Consider the following 25425-nt stretch of genomic DNA (forward strand, 5'->3'; position numbering starts at 1 on the left):
ATAGTTTTTATTTATTGTGTGGATACGTTAAAAAATTCTCATGCAAATAACGATTAAAATATTTTCATAAGTTTGTTGTGTGGCTGTATTACGTTTATTTTATGTAAATAATAATTAAAATGTTTTCATAAGAAACCTTAATGTATGTGAACTGGATTTGTAAGTGCAATTTGGGGTTGGACTGTTTGCATTTCTTGGGTCCGATTTCAAAGCCCCCAAACCCTTTCAGCGGTGAGGGTGGACGCAGCGATGTCCTCTGCTGGCGTCAGGTCCTGTATAGAGACAGATCCACCTCCCGTTACACGGTGTGCCAGATTTATGCTGGCAAGCTTGGGATTCCCCCGTCTCCTGACATCATTCTAGCGCTTGGTGCAACGATGGGGATGCCAGCTGATGAGACAATTGTGGCTATTTCCTCCCATGCCCGTTTAACCAACGCTGATTTAGGCGGGTTTCTCCCATCCCCATACAAAACAACTTCTCTGTCTTTGACTGCTCTTACAAGAACGTGGGTCTCCTCGGCTGTGAACTGCTCCTGGCGTGCGCCTGGTAAATCCGTCATAATAATAACAACCCGCCATGGAACATGCGCACTTGTGTTTAAAGGGAATGTTGGATGACGTTCTGATTGGTTTATTTGAGGTTACGCCCAAACCACACCTATGAATAATGAACCTACTTCAGACAAACCCCTTATTGATTTGCGCCTGGCGCAAGAGTTATTTCTCCCGCCGGGAAAATAGCAACAGCGCCCAAGATCCGCCCACAAAGTCACTTGCGTTTTGCGCTTCACACTTGCGTTTCAGATTGTTAAAATAGGGCCCAATGTGTTAAAAGCTTAACACAAAAAGATGTGTAAAAAGCTAACGCATCCTTTCTAAGAGTGTATAAACAACTAAAAAAACTTGATTTCCACCAGAGTGGGACTATTTCTACCAGTTGAGTCACAGAAAAGCATTGTGTAATTATGTTTACAATACCAAAAACACCCAAAAGCCCTATGAGCTGCCACATAAACTGTTGCACAGCAGGACAATACAATTCTCATGAACCATTAACCCTGGACCTGTATCTTAAATGTGATCTCTGGATCTGTACCAGCCTGGAGATGAGGCCAAAGCCATTAAGGCTAATTTTATCTTTCTGTGAGAAGTCCTAAGTTCATAAACTATTTTATTTTCTGCCATTTACATCAGAAAAACAGAGGGAGAAAACACACTTATTGACAAACTTACACAGACACATTGAGGAGACGGAGTGAAAGTGTGAAAATAAGCTCTCTCTCTCATGTTTGCTAATTCAGATGAAGTAAGAGTCTTCATATAACAGTTGCTGGGAACAGATGGAGCTTTACCGTCTAAAAACTTCTACGTCTGCTTCTTCCTTCTTTATAAAAGCGAAGACAGCTCACAATGAATCTGAGTGGTCCGTTTACAGGTTCCAGCATGATTCTTAAAAGAACCTCTCTCCATTTGTTTTTTTACAATCCTTATATGTCTTCTGCCTTATTTGCAGAGTCTGTTTATTAAATAAGCTCTGTTTGTCGGATCAATTAGGAACTGCAGGAACACAGAGGTTCATTTATATTCATTTAGCAAAATAAAGAAGCAAACTTCTAAGTACCTACACTCAGAAGAAAAACTAAACTACTGTTCTCTTTAAAGAGATAAATGTCTTTGCTCTTTGTGCCTCTTTAATATTTATGTTTTAAACTGCCAGAAATAATGGTCAAAAAATTGTCCCTACCTGTCACTGGGGTGATACCCTGTCAAAAACTACACCTTTACACATTTTATTTTAGTACCCCAGTGGTACATATTCGTACAAAAGAGTGCTGATTATTATCTCAAAGGTACATTTTAACTTGGTTATGCAAGTCAATTCAACCTACTATTTTAAGTTTTAACTTGTGATAACTCATTTACAAAAACAAGTTAAAAATTGTTTTACTTTATTTGTTAAGTTAAAGTAACATAAAAATATGTTGATTTGATATAATTTTTTACAGTGAGGTGAGACAGGTTGTAACCATAGACTGTAAAAAAAGATGGACGACGCGACACCGCTTCCTTCATTGTTATGAACGGAGCGGAAAATGTCAATCCAATGTAAAATTTTGCATCCTTACTTTATAAATAAGGATGTTACCTCCATACTGTTGGATGTAGACAGTTAATTCCCATAGACATTTAGCCCACCCTACAATACCCTCTCTACCCTATAAAGCCAACATTCAAATACATATACTTATTAACGAGGTAATGAAACATTCATCTTAGACTTTGTAAGTTATATGACCTAAAACCATTGAAATAAAGAATTCTGTAGCTCAGTCCTAAAACCTAATGAGCCACCGAGCAGCCTACAATGGCAGCTGCCTTCCGAAGCAGCATCAATATTGAACCTCATGAGTGAGTGATAAATGTGGCATCATCTTGTCTACATAGATACTCACAATGCACTCTGGGATTGGGTTTCCTAGACGCTGATGAACAATTTGGCTAAACCAAGGAGCTATAATCAGATGATTATCTTTTGGATACCATAAACACGCTGCTTTCATATTTAGCCTGGCAAGTTTTGAAACTGAGTTTTTATAGCCACAAAGGTCCAACAGTCATGAAACATGATAGTTATGAGCAAGAGTCACTGCACTCTTCTGTTATAATCCTAAAGCATATCTATTCACTAGCTTGGATATGAAACGGTAACAAAACAGGCATTCAGACATAATGGATATAAAAACGAAACGACCCTGTTGTGCATCTCGTGTCTGTCTCATTCTGTCTCTCTTTGTTCATCTCTTAATGTGACCTCGTGGGCAAGTACTTAATGGACGTTGCAGATTTAAATACACTACTACAGCACTCACACTATTTCTGCAAAAACTATATGTAATATGCACAATATGTAAATATAATGTATGCATGAAATGCTTAGTTTACCATCTTGTTAAAATGTGCAGCGCATTCTATCTAATAAAACTTGCAATTTTGTTGCAAATGCATCATGTTTCATACTACTTATGTAAGCAAAATACAGTTTATTGTACATTAGTATTACATCTCAACATGGCAGAGCAGAAAAGAGAGGCGAATTTGAGAAAGGCGGAGCTAAAGGCATACAGACTCTCACTCACTTCTTTATACATGGAAGCAAAGTCTTCAAAGTAACTGACTGTGCGATGAGGTCTAGCACATTTGCATACAACCAATGATAATAAGTGCCAATTACAGAGGAGACTATGCGTGATAATGGGCATTTAATAGCATTCATGGCACTCACAAAATGAGAAGAGCAACTAAAAGACAAAAATAAAGTCGAAGCTTGGTGAAACATTCTCGGGGATAGTTTATAAATGTAACCTTTTGTTGAAGTGAACCTTTCAGAATTAAGCAAAGTGGAACCGATGAGAACATTTTGAACGTTCCATAAGTAGGAAGGGAAAGCGCTTCTTAAAGGGATAGTTCACCTAAAAATGAAAATTCTTGAATTCTTAAAAAGTCTTGATTTACTCACCCTCATGTTGTTTTAGACCTGTATGAATTTCTTTTTTCTGATAAACACAAAATAAGAAATTTTGATGAATGATGATAAGCACACAGCTGCTGGAAACCAATAATAACATTCTATGGTAGTATTATGATAAATGATGATGAAGATATGATAAACTAAACACTGAGTTGACAATTCCCATTGAATCATCATTTATTAAAATGTCTTGTTTTGTGTTCATCAGAAAAAATAAATTCAGGTCTAGAACATTATATGGGTGAGTAAATTAAGGCAGAATTTTCATTTTTAGGTGAACTGTCCCTTTTAGGTTTGTCAGAAGCCAACATTTGTTGTGAACTCTGCCTATAGAGAAATAACATATTAGTTCAAATCAGGATGACACATTCTTAAGAAATCAGACTCAATAAATCTAAAAGATTTTACCTCAAATTTACAAATCTGAAATCTTAAAGTATTTGTTTACACAACAAAATGTAAAAATGGAAAATAGTGAAAACCAGAAAAGTTTTTCCTTCGCGTTTATGAAAAATGTTACATACACATGACAAAGCTGTCAAAAACATCCACGTTCACACGGATCTGCGCAAATGACTAAATCTGCTGTAATACGTATGCCAGGCCAGTAGTTGGTGATGTTACCTTGTAAAGAAGCACTACAAACCTGTACACAAACACATTTGTCTACAATCAACATTGGTTGGATTGACTTCAATGGTAACCAGGAAAAAGAATTGAGATACTTTTTACAGTGTACTACAGTATAACTGGACTATAAAGTGGCAAAAATGTGTAGCCTAAACTTTGTTGGAAAAGCATTATCTTGAGCAGCATGAATACAGTCCTATAGGTTAAGGTCACCATTGTTGTTTTTGTTATACTCGTGCATGTCTAGACTGAATTAAGGGGGTGTGCACACCAAAGCTTTTAAACGCATCTCAAAATGCCCTATGGATGCCGACTGCCAGCTTTTTTTTCCGACTACCAGCTTTCTTCAGCTGAGCACTTTGGTTGCTGTGATACTTCTGCTTTGTTTATCAGTCCCTCCCCTCCTCCACTGTGATTGGAGAACTGACATTGAGGAGCTGAGCTTTTCACCCAAAGTTGAATTTTTTTCATTGGAAACAATTAAAAATATATGCAGGTCGCCGGCATAAAAGCTTTGGTGTGCATGCCCTCCGCTCCGATTAGGATTTTTGCAGCCGATACTGATTACCGATTTGATGTCTTCATGATTGGCCGATTTTTCAAGCTTTTATGCAAGCTCTTTGATGACTGTAACTGTTAACATTGAGTGGGTTTACATGCACAGTCTTACCCAGATTATGTTTAACAAACTGATAACACGTGGGGTCATGTAAACGCGTAAAACTGTTTGCTTTAATCAGGGAAAGCTCATAAACGGCGTAAGCAAAAACCGATCAGCACAGGTAGTTTTTTGCTCATTACGGCAATTTCACGTGGCATGTAAACACCTTAACCGGCTTTCTCACGGTTTTGTCCATGTGCGCATGTCTCCGCGTATGAAAGATAAACGTCACACGTGGAAGTAAGCGCAAAGTAACGCATAAAAGTCTCCGCTTGACTAAAGCAGTTGGCAGAGAAACTGTTAAAATAGAAGCTTATGTTACATTTACAGGTTCTGCAGACACAAGAAGAGATACAACAGTACAGCTTAAGACAGATATGCGGTTGGCTTTTTGATCGACTATTATGTACTATAGGTGGTGACGTCACTGCCTGCGAGAAAACTGATAATTCTTCAAGTCCCATGTAAACGCAGTTGTCTGCTTAGCCGGTTTATTGATTTGCATGTAAACGCATGAAAACAGTTTTCTATAATAAGCAGATTTTTAATAGTTATCCGCTTATTCTGTGCATGTAAACACACTCATTTTTTCTAGATAAAGTAATACCAAAGATGTTGCCTTTGTTATATTACTTGCAGTAATTAAGTATATTATTGATTTAACAGAGAATCAAATAAATAAGCACAACAAATATTTTTTTCTGCAAAGAGCAATTTAAAATGCCTTTAAAAGGGTTTATGTCTCTTAAAAATGTAATGAAAATAAAACTCTTCACAGTCTTCACTTTAGGAATTAAATATATTTGTATGAAGAATAACAGTTCCTTAGTCATGAGCAGAGAGAGATTTTATTGAGAGATTAATTAGGTTATTGTAGCTTTAAGATGTGAGAGAGATGGCTATGTTAACGTGCATTGATGACAGGCTGCACGTCGGGTGTATGCAGACAAGAGCAGCTGTGAGGAAAATGAAAGTTTAAACTTTTAAACCCATGCAAATACAATGCATTTGTCCACGATAGATATGTGTTGTATACGCTGTTTAATGGGGATGTTAAAAGACGCGTCGTGCTGTTGACCGGAGCATGTCATCATAGTAACTACACATATCTCTGTAAAGGCAGAAAGAGAAATCCAAATCTGCACGTCGCAGATGAGCAACGGGTTAAAAAAATAATCACACTACGTAAAAATGGTCTCTAATTGCAGCCGCATTCAGGATCCCTATGATGACAAAAGTAAACAGAAAGATCGTTCATGAGATCGGCAAATTTAGCTCGTACCGATTGAGTCATTTAATGTTATCGGCCGATACCGATCTGCGGCCGATCAATTGGAGCATCTCTAACACCCTCTTACACATGCGCATGATGAAACTTTTTTCACATATACATGTTTACAGAGTTTACACAGACTTGCACTTTTAAACGCATCTTCAAAAGTTTGCGTTGTGTCATGTAAGCAAAACCACAATAAAAACGTTCCTGTTTATAACTGAAATCATTGTCATGTAAACAGCCTAATAGCTTCCACTCCTATAATTCATGACATCATACTTTTCATCACAACATGAGGAAAAAAGATTACTGTACAAGCTACAACAAAGCCAGATCCCTTTTATTAAGATTTTATTCACAGTTACCTGATCTTTTAAATGAGAAGGCCAAGATTACACAGAAGAAGTCATTGGCATCTAGAACTGCCAGTGGCCTGAGCTGAACTCTTCTTTTACTGCAGAATCGAATGTATAACTTTGTCAGGGAAAATCCAGGTAAGATATATGATCCTGTTTTACACAGTGGATTTTACTATTCTGATTCAGAGTGCATTAAATTAATCAAATTTCTCGCAGCATGCACAACATCCAGGTTCACAATATCCTGTTTACAGGGCCGATGTGACAGTAAGTAAGAGCTTGAGGATGCTGCATTGATTCTGCCTGAGTAATTCACCAAAAACAAAAACAAACAGAGTTGTGATGCAGGTGATTCATTATGCGGGGCGCTTAGGAAAAAATAATCAAGGAAGGAAAGTAGCCAATGGAACAGACAGGAGGAAGACACAGACTTTAGTGTAACTGAAAACACATGCGGACAACTTGCTTCCATGTGCTATGGATCACTTTTGTCAACCATTCATACACAAATGACTCTCACCTTATAGGCTAATGCATCAATTTATTTGCATATAGTAGCTAGATTCTTTTCTTTCTCAATTTAGAAAAAATATGTAAACGGATCTTCAACAGGGACTCCAAAGTGGTACTGCAAGACACATATGGGCTTACGTAAAGAGACATTCCACTTTTTTTGAAAAAATGCTCATTTTCCAGCTCCCCGAGAGTTAAACATTTGATTTTTACCGTTTTGGAATCCATTTAGCTGATCTCCAGGTCTGGCGCTAGCACTTTTAGCATAGCTTAGCATAATCCATTGAATCTGATTAGAATATTAGCATCGCGCTAAAAATGACCAAAGAGTTATTGGTTACTTTCAATGGCAGAGGATTATTTTCGTGCAGTGTGTAATATCACTACGCCTGCTGCAGTCATGTTACACTAGCAAAGTCCTTGATTATTACACCAGAATGAGAGTATAGTTCCTATAGTTCCTAATTTTTAATTTTCTGTCGTCCTTAGTACACAACGTAACTACAGAAGAGTCGAGTTTTAAATAGGAAAAATATTGAAACTCTTTGGTTATTTTGTAGAGCGATGCTAATGGTGTAATCCGTTTCAATGGATTGTGCTAAGCTATGATAAAAGTGCTAGCAACACTAGCCCCACCAAGCAGTTCTTTCACTTGTTGAATCACAAGTTTGACTGGTTGATGAAAAAATGCTGATGTTTTCAAAGCACTTTAAAGCTTAACAATCATTAAAAAGTACCTAAAAGTCAACTTGCAAATGGCTTGCCTATGGCTGTCCCTGCACTATGAATTGGTGTAGGAGACAATAAATTATCATGAAATATGATAACAGCAATTACACTTCACCTTTAATTTATGCAACCACATAATCGTATATTTGGAATGCATATTTCCCACAAGTGAAAGCTGACCTCAAGTGTATTAGAGGAAAAATGGCCATTTAGTCTGCATCTTAACTATATGGTAATGTTTGCTTTTAATCAAGCATGCTGTGACATTTGCCATATTGGAATTAAACGCATAATTTAAAAAAAGGTTGCATTTCAACCCAAATGCTGGCTTATGTTCATATACTGTAAATCCTGACGGTGGTTCAGATATCACATTTAGGGGCCGGCAAGCTTCCAGGCCTTTAATAGTGAAAAGGCGGTGGTAATTTATGCAGAACATCGGCGCAGCCATCCAACCTTCCATTAAGAGAGTGTCTGATGATGCATAATGAAGTATTTGGATGTTGGTGCCAAAAAGTAGCGACAGCGGTGAGGAAAAAGATACATTTTTCAATCGAACATCAGCTGCTGATGTTTGTGCCATTCTAATTACCACAAGAGCTGTAACAACTCAACTAACAAATGAATAAAAACACATGCTCATTTCTTAAATTGAACAGGTGGATGTTTTGTAGAACGTAATATCTGACGATGTTATATTTTTTAGTAAATATGTACCCCAGCTGTGGCAGTACATTTTAAAAAGGTCTGAATATGAACCATTGGGTAGGAATATATACATTTGGTACTGTAAAAATATGTACCTCTGAGATATTTATAGCAAAGCTGTACTTCTTAATTCACTCCCTGCCAGCCTTTTACTGAAAAGTTGCCTGCCAGCATTTTTTTGTGATTTTCACAAAAGTTTCACAAAATGCCTTCCAGGAAAAGTTTATTCTAAAAATATATAAACATACAAATATATCAAATGAAAGAACAGACCCTCTGCTTTCAAACAAACAATAAATAAACAAAAAAACAAAACAGAAACAACCAATTTATATCTATATTTTTTATCTGCTTATAAACCCTTAAATATGGGTATTTTTCTTCAAAAAATTTTTTTTGCAAAATTATTTTTGGAATTTTGTTAGAGATCAGATTCAGAACGACTATCAAAACAGACACGCAGTGTAAAAAAGTAATAAATAATTTTTTTGCTTCCGTTTTTTTATGAATTGGGTAAGTCTAGTCCAGATAATCACGGTATTACAGATAACCATAAAACCTTATCAGGAACACGGGTTTTTTTCATGCAAATGTTTTCTCTTAACTGACGAGATATCTCGTCGATGGCGGGGAAAGATTTGAAAGGGTGCAGACCCAGTGACAGCTATTTTGGACACTTTTTCTGAGAGCGTACCATTTAAGGTGCACAAATGTGCTGCATTCTGAACCAAATAGGTGAAGTTAAATAATTTCCTCAAAAACTAACTTCAGCATTTTAAGTGTTTTGCTTTAAAATACATTACTTGCCTAATGCTCAGCAACTTTTTCATCTCTACAAATTTGTAAAAATGTTAAACCTTTCACAATTAACAAAAAATATAGCTTATCCTTAGAAATTTACTTATTTATTTCAGCTGCATGAGAACAACAGTTTATGTAATCAGTTAAAATATACAATGAAGTAAAATTATGATTGAAAAGACGTGATGGATGAAAGGACAATAATACTGAAGAACAAAGAAATTAATCAGAGCACATGCATATTATGACAAATAAAAAGGCGGATGAATAAAGATCAGAGAACATTGATGACGATATTGTAATATTGGTGGGACTGCAAAATGTCTCAAAAACTTTGGTAACACTTTATAAATCAATTCGATTTAATTTTATTTATTTAGCGCTTTTCACAATTGTTTAATTGTTTCAAAGCAGCTTTACATTAATAAAAGCAGGAAAAAACACAGAAAAATCAGGGGACAACTAGTACAGCAGCTGAAATTAAACCGTATTAGTGAGCGGAGTAATAATGTAAGGTATAGGGAGAATTCTAAGTTAAGCCAATGTCAGCTGACTCCCTAGGGGTTGAAAAACTCAAAAACTAATTAATATAATATGGGTGAATGAATCATTATTAATCGAATACCTAAATTAATTCTTACTTAAATATGAACTAATGATGTGTTAAGGCATGTACAAATCATAAACTAATGAAGAGTCATCATTTAATACAACATGACAAACAACTTAATATATGAATTCATAACCAACCACAAACCAACAGCACTATTCTTGTATAATGAAGTTGTGAAAACACACTAAATCCACGAGACTAGACACGAGAATGGGTTCGCGAGAACGAGACAAAAATTGATTTTTTTAAGAAATCCACAATGATAAAATAAATGAATGGGAAACTAAAATCACATTATTTAGAAATGTTTTAACTAATTTAGGCATCTCCCTAACAATTATTTTGCTGATTGATAATTAATAAGTAATTTAATATTTTTTGGTAATAAAAATAAACCCAAGTGAGCAAAAACATTTAAAATTACAGTAATGACAATGCAATAATAATTGGTTCAAATAAAGTATCAAAACAAGTAAACACATTACAGTAATATGTAGGTAGCCTTTGCAATAAAACCAGCATTATGCTAATGCCTCCATAGGCATACCCGCTTCTGTTACTTTCACTTTAGATGTTTATTTTTGGCCAAACAACGTTTAAATTAATTTAAAACTTTAATATTTGTCTAATTCTTTGCAATAGAAATAATACAGCCACTGTTATTTTTGAGCAAGAACATGTACAGAATAAAATCGTGTAAAGTCAGAGTGTGGATTTAATCTAAGACACATCATATCTGACACTGATCAACAGACAAACACAACACATCTCAGACGAACATTATTGGAAACCCAAACAAAAAAGCACACGCAGTAAAAGACTGAATATAATCCATGCACATTGAATCATAAAAGGTTAAGCCAGAAACGTAACTTTATGCTGATATAAAGACAGTGGCCGTTTCTCAAACAGAAAGCTGCATTCTCGGGAGGTCGCATATGCAGGCTGCATACGTCATCAAGCCTGAGCATTACATTCGCAGGTTATAAGCATATTACGACAATTTATTATTAACTAAATATGATAGTAAACTTTAAAATTGTTAATATTTTCTAATAAGACAGTCGTTATGATGTATGCAGTCTACAAATGCGACCTCCAAAGGAAGCAGCCTTTTGTTAGTTTCAGAAAACGGACAGCATTTAACAGGGTTCCCACATCTAAGTTAACTTCAAATTCAAGGACCTTTTAAGGACTTTCCAGGTCCAATACCCTCAAATTCAAGGACTAAATGTGGGGACACATTTCAAGTGAGAGCAAGGTTACATCATGTTACCTTTTAAGATAAATTGTTACAGTTCCCTTTTGAGGCAACCTGCGGTGACACTTTGGGTACGCCTCCAAGGGTAAGTGCGTTTGAATGTGTATATCAAATTTAACCAATGGTGAGGCTTAACAACAAAGACATGGTGATATGGGAGCAAAACAGTATAACGCTATCTAAAATATTGCCAAAGACAATGTTACATGGACACAGGAAGTACTGTATGGCAAGGGAGACACAGCGTCACGTTCCCTTCTCAGGGAACAACAGTTACATACGTAACACGAGACGTTTTCATGTGTCAAACACAATTATGCAAAAAAGCATATTTTGGTATGAATTAACATTCACATACAGAAGACATAAGCAATTAAAGCGAATAGTTTAGCACATGTGCGTAAAAAGTCTCGATTTTTATGATTACCTACACTACACAGGGAATAATATTGATTTTTTTTTTTTCAGAAAACTGCCCTGTATTTATGTATGTATATTTCAAAAACTTCACAGGGCCTTGAATTTTTCCCCCCAGATTCACAAACTTTCAAGGATTTCAAGGACCCATGGGAACCCTAATTTCACCTCCACGAGAAATACATAATTACATATTTTGTCACACAAGATCTCGTCATTTTATAATTTAATATATTTTGTTTAATTCAAATTCTAAGTTTGAGATTGTTTTATGTAATAAATTTTCTTTTGGGGGGGGGGGGGGGTGGCGCAAAGTGATGCACCCTACATGAGGGGTGGGGGGTGCACCCCGAAACGTTTGAGAACCACTGCGTAAGGATTAACACGCTCCACACTCCTGTCTGAAATCTACAGTAGTAAAACCAAAAGTAAGGGTCACACTTTTCTGTGGTGTTATGTGTGTCAGCAAGCATATTTCTGAGCAGACAGCTGCTCTACGAGCAAAGCGTCTGCGCTCCCTGTTAATATTTCATTTTCTCTTCTAACGCCAGTCAGCTCTTACCCGCTCCTGTAATTACAACCTCTCCAGCGTTCAGAAGCTTTCAAACTGGACGATGTGTTAAGATCCGTGACATTAAGTGATTTCTTTAATAGGACGAGTAATTAAGAAGAATTTGCTGTGGTTTGGCATCTCCAACCCTCGACGCTCAAACGTTCAAATGCAAATGCCCTTCCACTTCAATCACATATATCTAACAGTATCACAGTCTTAAAGTGTGAAAGTGAATAAATGGGAATTTCTATACCTTTAGGCTATAGATTTACACACGATTCTCAACATCTCTGATTTAATCGCAGAAGCTAGCAAGGCCAGGAGACTTTTTTCCTCTGCTCCAACATAAAATCTCACACCATTGATTTTAATTAACTTCACACTGCTTATTTGTTGCCATTTTTACAGATCACTGAGACACAGAAATATCCATTTATTTTCCAGATTTTAATTATACTTTCCTGAAAAACAGGGTTCCTGTTTGCTGCACAAGAACTCCGGTGTTAATTGTGTTGAAGTGACAAACCAGACTCGTGGTGTCACAAGTTTTGCCTGGAAGAAAAAAACAAACATTCAGATTGATTGCCGTTGATTATTGTCACAGACGAATCTTGTTTTTAATTAAATTAAGGAGGAGGCGGCGAGTATTTATGAGTGCTTTTAGTATTATGTCATGCGTCTTTGTTGCCGTTTCAAAACACAACACTATTTTCTCTTGTCTAATTAATGGTAATGAGTACATATTAATCTAATAGAATTATTGTCATCATCCACTGCTTTCATCAGAAATGTCTTTAAGAATACTAGTAGTAGATTAACTTTAAAGAAACAGTTTAACTAGATGCACTGAGCATTGCTGTCATACTAAAAATCTTATACACGTATAAATAGATATCTATCTCATTCACATTAGCTACATTCAGATACAGTGATTCACGTTTGATGCCGATGACAAACACGCACGAGAACAAATGTTTGATGTTGTTTGATCTGGAAGAATCAGAGTGTGTCTCATTTAGTTTAAAGCATAGAGGAGATGATATAATCAAATAAAACCTGTTTTACGATAACACAGTTGTATCTGTATGGCCTTCATGCTAACAGCCCTCAAGCATAGACATCACAAAGCAATAAGGCTGATTAAACTGAGATGAATAGAAAAGAGGCGCTGGAGTCATTTTTCCATTACATTTCAACACTTTAAAGAGAGACATTAAACAATACGATTCCAGATACACATTTCAAAGAGCCAGCAGGGTTCATACTTTATACACACTTTAAATGTGTTCCTATCACTATCTAAATCTTTTCATCTTCATCGACATCAGCTCGTCTTTACTGTTACATTACTTACCGTCCTTTGAAGGCGCTTACTGATCTTTTACTACTGCTTCTCTGTCAATGTCAATGGCCTGATAATGATCTTCCAATCCACATTCCAGTCTTATTCAACCCGTGGTCTCTGACTTAAGTTGTAAAGTATGATGAGCTTTCTGTGAGCTTAGAGGCATTTTAAAGGGGTCATGAAATTCTGACTTTTTCAATGTTTAAGTGCTATAATTGGGATTCCAGTGCTTATATCAACCTACAAAATGTGAAAAAGATCAGTAAATTCGTTTTGGTAAACCATTCTCAACAAGCGCGTGAAAAAATAGGTCATTGAAATTTGGCTCTCCTTATGATGTCATAAGGAGCTCTTATTATAATAATATCGACCCTTAATCTGCACTATCCAACCACGGCACAGCCATTTAGTGCAGAGAGAAAGAGAGGGAGAGAATAATTCGCAGCACAATTGAGTTTTTATTGCATCAAACCACCATCATTGTGCAATCCATCCGCTCATTTGCATTTTAAAGGACACACCCAAAACGGCACATTTTTGCACACACCTAAAAAGTGGCCATTTACACATGCTATAATTAATTATCTATATGTTATTTTGAGCTAAAACTTCACATATGTGCTCTGAAGACACCAAAGATTTATTTGACATCTTAAAAAATTATTGTGACATGGCCACTTTAATGTTTGAATGTTTATAGGGATTTTGTAGTTGACAACGTTTGAAACTCTTGGTAACAGGGCAGTTGTAGGCTAGTGGTTAGAAATTTGGGCTTGTAAGCCAAAGGAAGTTTGTTTCAGTACCACGGCCGGCAGGTTACGACCAAGGGGCAACTTCCCCTTCACTCTCGTGAAGCCAACACAGAAGTGACTTAAACTGCAATTCATCGACTGGCTACTAGAGACAGGCTCCAAAAGGCAGCCAATCCCATAGACAGTCCATGTTAACATGTCGAACTTTAAAGCAGAAATAAATATGTTTACAGCCTGATACAAAAGCATTTTTGGTGTATATAGCTAATTTTGCCCCTCGTGACAACTGTGAGTGCTCTGCAAACTTTGGGTTTCAAATATGCTCTTCAGAAACCTACAGGTGACTTCACAGACACTGCTTTCATGTTTTATACAATCTATGGGTACAACTGAGGTGCCCCTTGAATTTACCCCGTAATGATTTTTCATAGCCAATTGTATTTGCACATCTACTTTTCAGCAGGTATACTGAATAATTACAGACAGTTTTGACATTAATTTAGTATTACACTGGCACATAAAAGTAATTTTGATCCTGACTAAAAGAAGCAAAAAGCATTGCATCACTCTGTTTACACTTCATCTTATCAGTTGAAGCAGAAATAAACTGGAAGAATTTCATCTTGCAAACTGATCTTCGGATGTATTTTCCCTGGCAGCACGCAGCTATAAACAGACATCCAGACCCGACCCGTGACACCATGCAGACAGTGTGGACAGAGACATGCGGTGATAACATGGTTAACACATGGTAGGAATGGTTAACAAACTGGACCTAAAACGAGAGCGCGGGTGTTAAGTCGACCTGGTGTTATCGAGCTTGACAGTTGTGACAACTTGAATCACATCAGCAATTAATGAGTAATTTTAGTTCAGATTTAAGCACAGCTTATTTGTTCCCAATTAGCATCAAATTAGCAGTTATTAGGCAATTAAACGATCACATAAGGTCTACGGATATATTAGCAAGGCTTGGGCAGCTTAATCAGAGAGAGTTTCTGTAAATAACAAAATCTGTTTAGACAATTCTTGAACAGAATTAGAAGTGCATACAGAATAGCCTACATATTTAATACAAGGATATGTGTAGGAAACAGAAAAGAAATGTAAAAAAAAAGGTTTTTCCTTTTAAAAATTAAGTGTTGGGGTGGTAACAAACACAAATATATTTTTTTTAATTTTATGACATGTCCACTGTAGTGAAAACACTACTTTTTACTCATTATTTTTTTCTTTCATTAAATGTGCTAGTTGAAATTGCAAACATTTTGAAAAGACAAAAGGTTGGCAACGTCACATGTGATATCATTTTAAAGAGCCAAGTGTCCACGTTTTGTAAAACCATAGGTTTTGCCTCTCTATTGCCAACTCTGTTTGAAACATAAAATTGCAGGTTACCATACATATTTATCTTTACGTTTGTGGAAAAATAACAGATGAAAATCCGACCTGAGCAAGTATTTGTGACCCGGGCCTGGACCACAAAACCATAAGGGTCATTTAAGATCATTGAGATCTGAATAAATAAGCTTTCAGTTTATGTATGGATTGCTAGGATAGGACAAAATTTGTCCGAGAAACATCTATTTGAAAATCTGGAATCTGAGGGTGCAAAAAATTTAAATATTGAGAAAATCGCCTTTAATTTTGTCTAAATATTTTTACAGTACACTGTCAGAAATAAAGGTACAAAACTGTACCTTTTCTGTCACTGGGGCTGTACACTGTAAAAAAATTCAGTAGAAATTGCAGCTGGGTTGCCGGTAACTTACCGTAGATTTAATTTTATGTTTTTTACTGGCAACATTTTGTTCAAAGTTAAATGAAAATTAAACATTTACAAGTCTTTGTCTTTACAGAGTAAAACAAAAAACCAGCATCAAGCAAAACATTCTGGGAAACAAAATCTGAAGCAAGAAACAGAAAAAGGTTGATGATGATTTCTGGTTCCCAGAATGCTTTGCATGAGGCTGTTATTGTATAGTTTTATTCTGTAAAGATAAAGACTTGTTAATATTTAAAATGTATTTGACTTTGAACAAACTCTTGCCAGTAAATAACATAAATGTAAATCTACGGTAAATTACCGGCAACCCAGCTGCAATAACATTGTAATTTCAACGGATTTTTTTTACAGTGTACCCTAAGTTTCTGTTTGGTTCCATTACAGGAATACAAAACAGAATACAATTTTGGGTAGATTACCATACCGTAAGGACCAACATTGTTAGAAAAAAAGTCAAAATATGTACCCTAGCTGTCAGTGGGGCAGCACCCTTTATAAAGTTTATTGTATGGATCATTATATGTAAACATTTAGTACTAATATGTACCTTTGAGATACTAAAATGTATTTTTGAGGTACTAATAAGCTCTCTTTGGTCCCAGAATGTACCTCTGAGGTACTAAAATGAAATCCCTAGGTGCAAAGCTGTACTTTCTGAAAGGGTACAGCCCCAGTGACAGAAAAGGTACAGTTTTGTACCCTTATTTCTGACAGTGCAGGAAATGTCTGTGAAAAGTACAAAATATCCTTATGGAACATGATCTTTACTTAATATCTTTACTTAATATAAGGCTGTGCAAAAATAACAATACAGTTAATCAATCTGTAGTTGTCACTGTCCAGTTGTCTGTCATATACGGCCATTCAGCCAATGTCTCAGAAAATAGCGGGAGTGAGAAAATGGCAGAAAATTTAAAAGCAACTGCAGCTTGCAAAGCCGATGCGTAAAAGCACTTTGGCTTTTACAAAAAAAGTTGTTGTTTTTTTAACTCAGCTCTATTTTTTACATTTTTGATAAAAAAAGAAAAAGTATTGCAATGATTCGCAACATGCAATGTATTGTATCTTACCGTGATACATTGTATCATGAGCCATGTATTCCTAGCCATGCCCTTGCCAATACCCAGCCCTACTTAATACCTAATGATTATTAGCATTATAAAAAAGATCATTTTTACCCATACAATGTACTGTTGGCTATTGCTACAAATATACCAATGCTACTTATGACTAGCTTTGTGGTCCAGGGTCACATTTTAAGTAATGCTATAAAGAATAAATGGCTTTGTTTTGTGCAACCAGGTTGGAGTGACTTGTACTTTGAAAGTCCTCTAGCTAAATCATGCATCATCTTGTAATGGGTGCCAAGAGAAGAAGGATACATCATTCAGCTCTATCATTACATCATAACTTTTGATGTTTTTAACTTTCTTTGTAACAGTCATTCTCTCTTGCTCTCTGATTTTGTTATGTCCATGCTTGTCTAGATATGAACTTAATGGAGATGAGTGGTTTTAAACTCTGTCAGGAGAATGCCAGCAGATAGAAAGATGAAACAAGCTTTACTCTTTTCTCTCTTCCTTCTGTTGCAATGGAGGGAATGAATGACCTTATTGTAATTACAACCAGTACTTCAGAAGAGTACTAAACGGCCATCTCTCTCTCTCTCACTCTGACCTTCTTGTTCTCTTTAATTCTTTATTTCTGCATTTCCCAACAAAAGATGTTCACAGATAACAACAAAATGCATCTAATTATGGAAAGTCCATTGACATTCTTTCAGAGAAATTCTGTGTAATTAAACAAATGTGAAAAGTGTGCACTTTTGTTGTCTTGTGTAATCTGTATCTAATGTTTAGATTAGCTTAGTGTATTGTTTAGTTTGCACTTTGGGTCTATTTTAGATAGTTTAATTATGTGTAGTGTGTGTTTTGTGTTTTCTTATCCAGCACTGAGTACTACGTTTTCTTGTGTAGCACTTTCTTTTGGTCCTGAAAAAACATTTTGTTTCACTCTGTACATGCTGTATATAAAAAAGCTACTGTGACACTCCATGTTTACACCTGTAGTTCACTTGCAGTGGCGGCTTGTGACTGCTCATCCGAGGGGCGTTAATTCAAAATAAGTGTTTGGAGTGTTATGTGTGTGGTTCTTTTTTTTTAAATTATGTGTTCTGCACGTTGAGAGATCCTGTGTGCATCACGTGTTTTGTGAAAATAAGTGCCTGTTGCACACGCGTCAAAACCGTTTATAATTAAAAGAGACGCTCACATTCTCAAAATATACGCAAGAAATATAAAGCTGCGATTTTCTAGCCAGATATGGCTAGAAACTATACTCTCAAAATGGCGTAATAATCAGTGACTTTGCTGTTGTAACATGGCTGCAGCAGGCGTAGTGATATTACGCACTGCCTGAAAATAGTCCACTTGGTTACTTTCAATGGCAGGGGGCTATTTTCGGGCAGTGCGTAATATCACTACGCCTGCTGTCGCCATGTTACATCAGAAAAGTCCTTGATTATTACGCCAGAATGAGAGTATAGTTCCTAGCCATATCTGCCTACAAAATCACAACTTTTAATATTCCTTTTAATATTAAAAGTTTTTAATCTAAAACTAATGAGGAACATGCAGCACTCAGTCTCCAATGATGAAAAACTTTTTTTTTAAGTATTAAATAAAAATTATATTTTTGGTTTTCATCATTGAAGAAGATCAAGTGATATATGTATTCCTCAAATCTAAATGAACATTATGTCATAGTGACAATGGCAGGTATATTGTTTGGTGCTTACCATTTGTATTTTTGCATAACGATAAACCTGCACAGGCCAGGCAAACACACTTAAATTAAAAGTTTAGACTAACCTTATTTACAGAGGAGCGAAAGGTTCACTTAGCCGGTCAGCACTCTCTGATTTAAACTGAATGAATCCACCATGACATTTACAGCTGCCAATATTGCCCACATCTGAGATGGAGATAGTGGACCATTAAAATGTTCAAGAAGGTATATGGTGGAGCAGGTCGGGTAGACAGTGACCTCTCCTAGGAAATGCCATTTAAAAAAAAACGCAAAGGGTTAAAAAACCCAACCCCTCAATTTGAGAGCCGGGAGTTCGATTGAGAACACCATCAACAATCTGCAAAAACACTGCAATCTAAACTCCCCCAAACCACCTACTGCACACTCAGTCCCCCTGGATCCAAAATCAAGGCTTTTAGTCTGCGACCCTTCCACAACCTCTTCCCATTCAAAAACCTTCTATTACTCCTGCGATCGGTAAACACATCTCAAGACACCGCAGAGTGCCTGAAGTACTGAAATGTGATGTGCTGTTTTTAGCTTTTGCACACGAGTATCTCTCTTTCTCAATCTCTTATTCACACAGATTTAGAGTATATTACTCTAAAAAAAACATACTTTACTGTACAAGGCTGCTCCATTTTTCATCCTTATCACCATGACTCTGACTGATGTATGCTCACAAATCGAAGGTGAAATCGTGTGCCCTTTTCTTTCATTTTATCAGACATCTATCTTGTTCTCAAACGGTGCATTTACTCCGGATGATAGCAGTGTCTTTGAATCAAATCTAATACACCATCAAGGGTTTAAAGTCTCACAAAAAAACTTGTATGACAATTTCTTTTAGCAAAGGTAAACAATCAAAAAAGATTTACAATTCATATGACCACATTTTAATTTTAATTTTCTTGTGTCAGTAGCAAACCTAAATGTGGGTACTAAGTGAAGATATCATTTACAAAAGAACATTGCTTAACACATTAAATTGATATACATTTTTAGATGTGAAACATCTTATTTCACATTAAAATGTACTTTACTGTATATGTATAGTACAACAAAAGGTGTTAATTGTACAATTTAATGTCAAAATCATTTGCATTATTTGGGGGGACTACCACTTTCTAAAATCCTAACTTAACTACTGCTTATAATGTATAGTGCATACTACACTTGGTTTTAATTTAACTTACTGTAAAAAGTGTTTCTGTGGCTTAGTAGATTAAACAAAAACAAAATGAGTAAACATATAAAAAAATTCAATTCTTGTTTTTTTTTTTATCAAAATATGAGTTAAAATAACATAAAACGTTTAATATTTTGAGTATTTCTAAATGAACACATTATTGATTAAATTCAACTTAATTTAATAAATTTAGATTTGTAAGAAGGAAATTAATCTGAATAATTTTGTGTTGAAACTACACAAATGATTTTAGTAAGCATACTAGGCTGTAGACTCGTAGTTCCCAAAATGCTTTGCTTGGGAGTGCATTTGAATTTAAAAGCTATTTTATGTGTTTTAACTAAAAAGAAAGACTTGTTAGTGTTTATTGTTTATTTATCTTCAAGATTTAGAAGAGTTTCTGTTTCTTCTTTGAGTTTTATAGTTACCATTGTTCAGAAGACTGGTGCATACTGAAGTACGTTTCGCTTTACAGCTGCCCAAAACGAAACTGGGCGGCCGCATTGATTGAATAAACGTTTCGTGCCCTCATCTCACAGAAAGTTGAAGTATAAAATCAATGTTTATGGAAACAACAACAAACCATAAAACAGTTATCTGTACCAAGAAAAGTTTAACTTGCTTGTACTATTAGTTTACTCAACTTGATTTTGTTGTGTTTGCATTAAAGGGTCACTCCACTTTAAAAAAAAAAATATATATGCTCATTTTCCAGCTCCCCTAGAGTTACACATTTGATTTTTAGCATATTGGAATCCATTCAACTGATCTTTAGGTCTGGCGGTACCACTTTTAGCATAGCTTAGCATAAACAATTGAATCTGATTAGACAATTAGCATTGCGCTCAAAAATAACCAAAGAGTTTTGATCATCGCGTACTAAGACCGACAGAAAATTAAAAGTTGCAATTTTCTAGGCAGGTAATCAAGGACTTTGCTGCCTTAACATGGCTGCAGCAGGCGCAATGATATTACGCAGTTACCGAAAATAGTCGCCTGCTATTGAAAGTTACCAAATGCTATTTTCGGGCACTGCATAATATCATTGCACTATGTTACAGCAGCAAAGTCCTTGAATATAACGCCAAAATGAGAGAATAGTTCCTAACCATATCTGCCTAGAAAATCGCAACTTTTAATTTTCCTTCAGTCTTGGTATATGATGTAACTACAGAAGAGTCAAGTTTTAAATAGGAAAAATATCAAAACTCTGTGGTAATTTTTAGCACAATGCTAATGGTCTAATCAGATTCAATGGATTATGCTAATCTATGCTAAAAGTGGTAGCGCTAGACCCGGAGATCAGCTGAATGGATTCCAAAACTGTAAAAATCAAATGTTTAACTCTAGGGGAGCTGGAAAATGAACATATTTTCAAAAAAAGTGGAGAGTCCCTTTAAGTAATGTTACAGTGTTTATTATACTTAAAAAGTTTACAAGTTGTTTAACTTATTTTTTAAATTAAAGTAGCATAAAAAATATATATTGATTTGACAAAAATGCTTTTTACAATGTACAAAGCAACAGTTATGGATCACAGCGGACTCGAAAAATGAATGTGGGTCTCATAAATTCTTTTAATGACACCCCTCAAAATATGCTTTCTTTATCTCTCTCATCTTTTCAATCTCTGAACACCCGTTGTGCCATCATTTCATAATATAAAAGCAATAGCTGTCGGCAATGCAAAAGATCTTTGAGATTGAGAAGGAGATGTGTTGTGTACTTGCAGAACACTACAGTATATGGCAAGACACACTGCAATTATGTTCAAAGAGAGTAGTCAACTTAAACGAAAAGAATCAAAAGCCAGGTGAGCCTTCAAGAGAGATAAAACAACAGCGGCCCCTAAGCATAAAGAACAACCCACCCAAAGACAGGGGCTGTTATTATTAACTGCCCTTAGCCCTGAACCAGGGCCCATGAGGTGAAGAATATATCTGATGTAACTAAACTGGAGGAACCACAAGTAATTCAGCCTTCACATTCAAGTAGTGTTATTTGCATGGTTCTTGTAATCTACTGTATATTTCATCAGACACTGATTTCAATAGGTTAGAAATCATATTAGAGATGATGTGTACAGTAAATATAGTGACCTAAAATACCAGGAGGAAGTCAGAAAGTGCTATATAATCCTATCAAGCTATTTCGCAGCCGTCACAAGGTTAATAGCCAATAGAGTCTAATATGGCCAGGATGGTAAAATGAAAAAGTGTAATATTTTAAATGCTCATTTAAACATAAATAAAATACCCATTGGTCTGAGACTCTTATATGCCATTTTGGTCCTAGTTTCAGTGGCTGCTGTTGGGTATTATTGTCAAAGACAGAGGCATTTGAGTTGACATTGTTTGTGAGCGAGTGACTCGTTGACTTCATTAAATGCAATTGTTTGATCTCGCTTGTGAAATGTTCATATATCTGGAATAATTGCTCTGTTTTTCCCTGCGCTTTCATTCTTACTTTGGTGAGTTGATTGTAAATTACACAGTAATGGACTGTGGTGCATTATAGCGTCCATGCTTCATTTCCTAAGAACATAGATCTCTCAATGATAAACAGCATCAGAATTCCCTTTGAATTTCATATAACTACTATTCATGGATATGGAAAGAAATGACACGTAATACACTGGGTGCACTTCAGACTGATATCATAGATTTGTGATTTGCTGTCTGATTTGACAATGCACTTTGTTTTACTGAGCAGTGCTCCTTTTGAAAAGACATTTAAACTGCATGAGAGAATGAGTTTTGTGAACCTGGCGAGGACGTATTGGTCGGCTTTGGGAAAATGGCAGTTGATCGATCAATGGCATTTAGGACCACAATGAACAAACAGAAATGATCTCTCAATAGCCTCTCAAATGAAAAAAAAAATGATTTTATGACACCTATTAATTCCACAGACAAATAATCTCACTTTCAAGTTTAAGAAAGATATTTAAAAAGCTTTTCTTTGAAGTAAATGTTCAAACATAAAACGCAAAGTTCTTTTATAAGAAACTTTTTAAAAGTTAAGTTAAAGTAATCTTGTCCTCATAAGGTTTCAGTTACAATTACAGTTCATATTTTTTAAGGTGAATGTGTAATTCTGGTGCGTCCAGCAAACAAAGTTTAGCTAGATGCGAATTTAACTAAAGCACACAATTTAACTCTTTCCCGCCAGCTGTTTTATTAAAAAAGGTTGCCAGCAAGCGCCAGCATTTTTTATGATTTTCACAAAAGTTTAATGCCTTCCAGAAAATGTTCTTCTTTAAATATACAAACATACAATATATCAAATGAAAAAACAGATACTCTGCTTTCAAAAAAAAAAAAAAAAAAAAAAAATTTCATCCAACTTTTATTTGTTCTCCTTTTATCACCTCTCAAATATAGGTTTCTTCAAAAATACCAAATTTTGAGCAAAAAGCTGAGAAAAATTCATTTTTGCAAAGGACTTTTGATAAAGATCAGGTTTAGAGCGATGATCAAAATATACACAGAGTTTTAACTATTTGCCATAAAGGGATACTTTCGGGTTTTATAAGTTGGGTAAGAGCGCCATCTGGTGGATGACAGCGTAAATATGGATCGCCGGAAAAACTCGTCATTGGCAGGGAAGCGTTTTCTCTTAATTGACAAGTAACTCGTCATTGGCAGAAAAAGAGTTAAATATTGCATTTGTGAAAAAAATCACTGTAGTCACTGCAAGAGAAGTCACTGTAGGTCTTTGTTTATATATAACAAGTTACTTTTATGTGCATTACGCAATAAACACAATTCTGGGATTTTGCTTTTAGAAGTGGATAACTGCTCTTTGGGAAAGCTGTATTGTAATGTGGCGTTCACACCAGCCGTGGTAGAGGCGGCAAAAATGCAATATTCGCGCGTAGTTGGCTGCTTGAACATTTTGAGTTTACTCGCTTCATTCACGCGTGAAAGCCACGCGTAAAATTCTAGTCATTCGAGACATTCACGCGGAAGTTTCGCGTCATGGGAGGGGCTTCTGCAACTCCGCTCACTCCCTGTAATCACGTCACTACTAGAGCAAGCTCCTGATTGATTAACGCGGCACGAATATCCGCCAAAGTTTCGATTTTTCAACTCGCGGAAACGCTCAAAGCACGTCCCACGTCGCAGGATGCCTATTCGCGTCTTTGCTTTGACTTAACATGTAAACCACTCCCGCTTGCCACCTCTTTCGTGTCTGGTGTGAATGCCAAAAGATCTGGAAAGTCATTATACAAACCACTTTGATGACAGACTTTGGGGGTTGCCAGGTCTGCGAAACAAAACCAGCCCGACCTGCAGTTAAAACTAGCCCAAAGACTTTAGGCCAAATGCCAGCCTTCTAAATATGCCACCTCTATACCTAAAATACATATTTTACATTCAATTTTATGCATATACACATACTTCCTAAAACTCAATGTATATTAAGTAATTTCTGTATAAACACATTATAAAGTCTGATTTCATAAATAATATCATGCCTTAAGAGGGACAGGAGATGAACAAAATCATTCCACATTCAACCCACTGCAACGTCGCCCAATTCCATGAGAAAACCATGGACTCAATACGTCTTGCATTTCCCATACTGCAACCCTATCTCCACTTTCTCATTTCATAAACTGATAATTAATGGTTCTCAAGTGCACATTATTATGAATTTACACTAATTGCTTTGTATCAACTTTACTACCTCAGTACAAAGGCACTTTATAAGGCTGGCAAGCTATTGCAAGTGCTAGGTCTTATATATGTGGGCTGTCAGACCGCACCTGACACTGCAGGTCGTGCACCCGTACCCTGTCTTTGCTCTCTCTTCTTCCTCTCATCCTCATCACCCACAGGCATATCTATTAACCTGACAGCACAGGAACTGCCAAGCACAACTTCCATGACCTCGGGGCTAATTATAAACCCCATTATGTGCTCCTGTCAAATTAGGAGACTGGCTGTCGTTTGCCACGCAATGTGTAGAAATAGCGGAGCCAGGGCCTCGCAGGATACACATGTGACCAGATGAAAGGAGAGTCAGCCATGATGCCAGGCATTTTTCACGTGTGTTGTGGCATTTGGGAAAGCCATACTTTAGATATGTGACTCAACAGCGTGCAAAATCTAAAAGTTAAGTGTTTATTTATTATTATACAACAGCATCCTGAAAGTAGAGATGTCACATGGGGCACTTACTGTTTGTATCATTCCAGTTTGTCTGTGTTTACGACTTGACAGGCTGTCAGTGTATATGTTGCTCGAAGACACTCAGCATTAGGGCTGTACACTGTGACCTATTTGGCAACTCAAATCTTATTAATATGGTTTTATTTCAGTTTCCTTTCAATGCAATATTAATTATAAACCATTAATCAATATATTAAAATTTTAATAAAATACATTATCGCAATCTTGAAAAAATAGGCAGCATTCTATGCTCTTAAAGGGACAATAAGTAGGATTTACCCTCATCTAGTGGTGAGATTGTATTTTGCATTCAAAC

This window comes from Paramisgurnus dabryanus, chromosome 9 (assembly GCF_030506205.2).
Source record: "Paramisgurnus dabryanus chromosome 9, PD_genome_1.1, whole genome shotgun sequence".
Classification (NCBI taxonomy): domain Eukaryota; kingdom Metazoa; phylum Chordata; class Actinopteri; order Cypriniformes; family Cobitidae; genus Paramisgurnus; species Paramisgurnus dabryanus.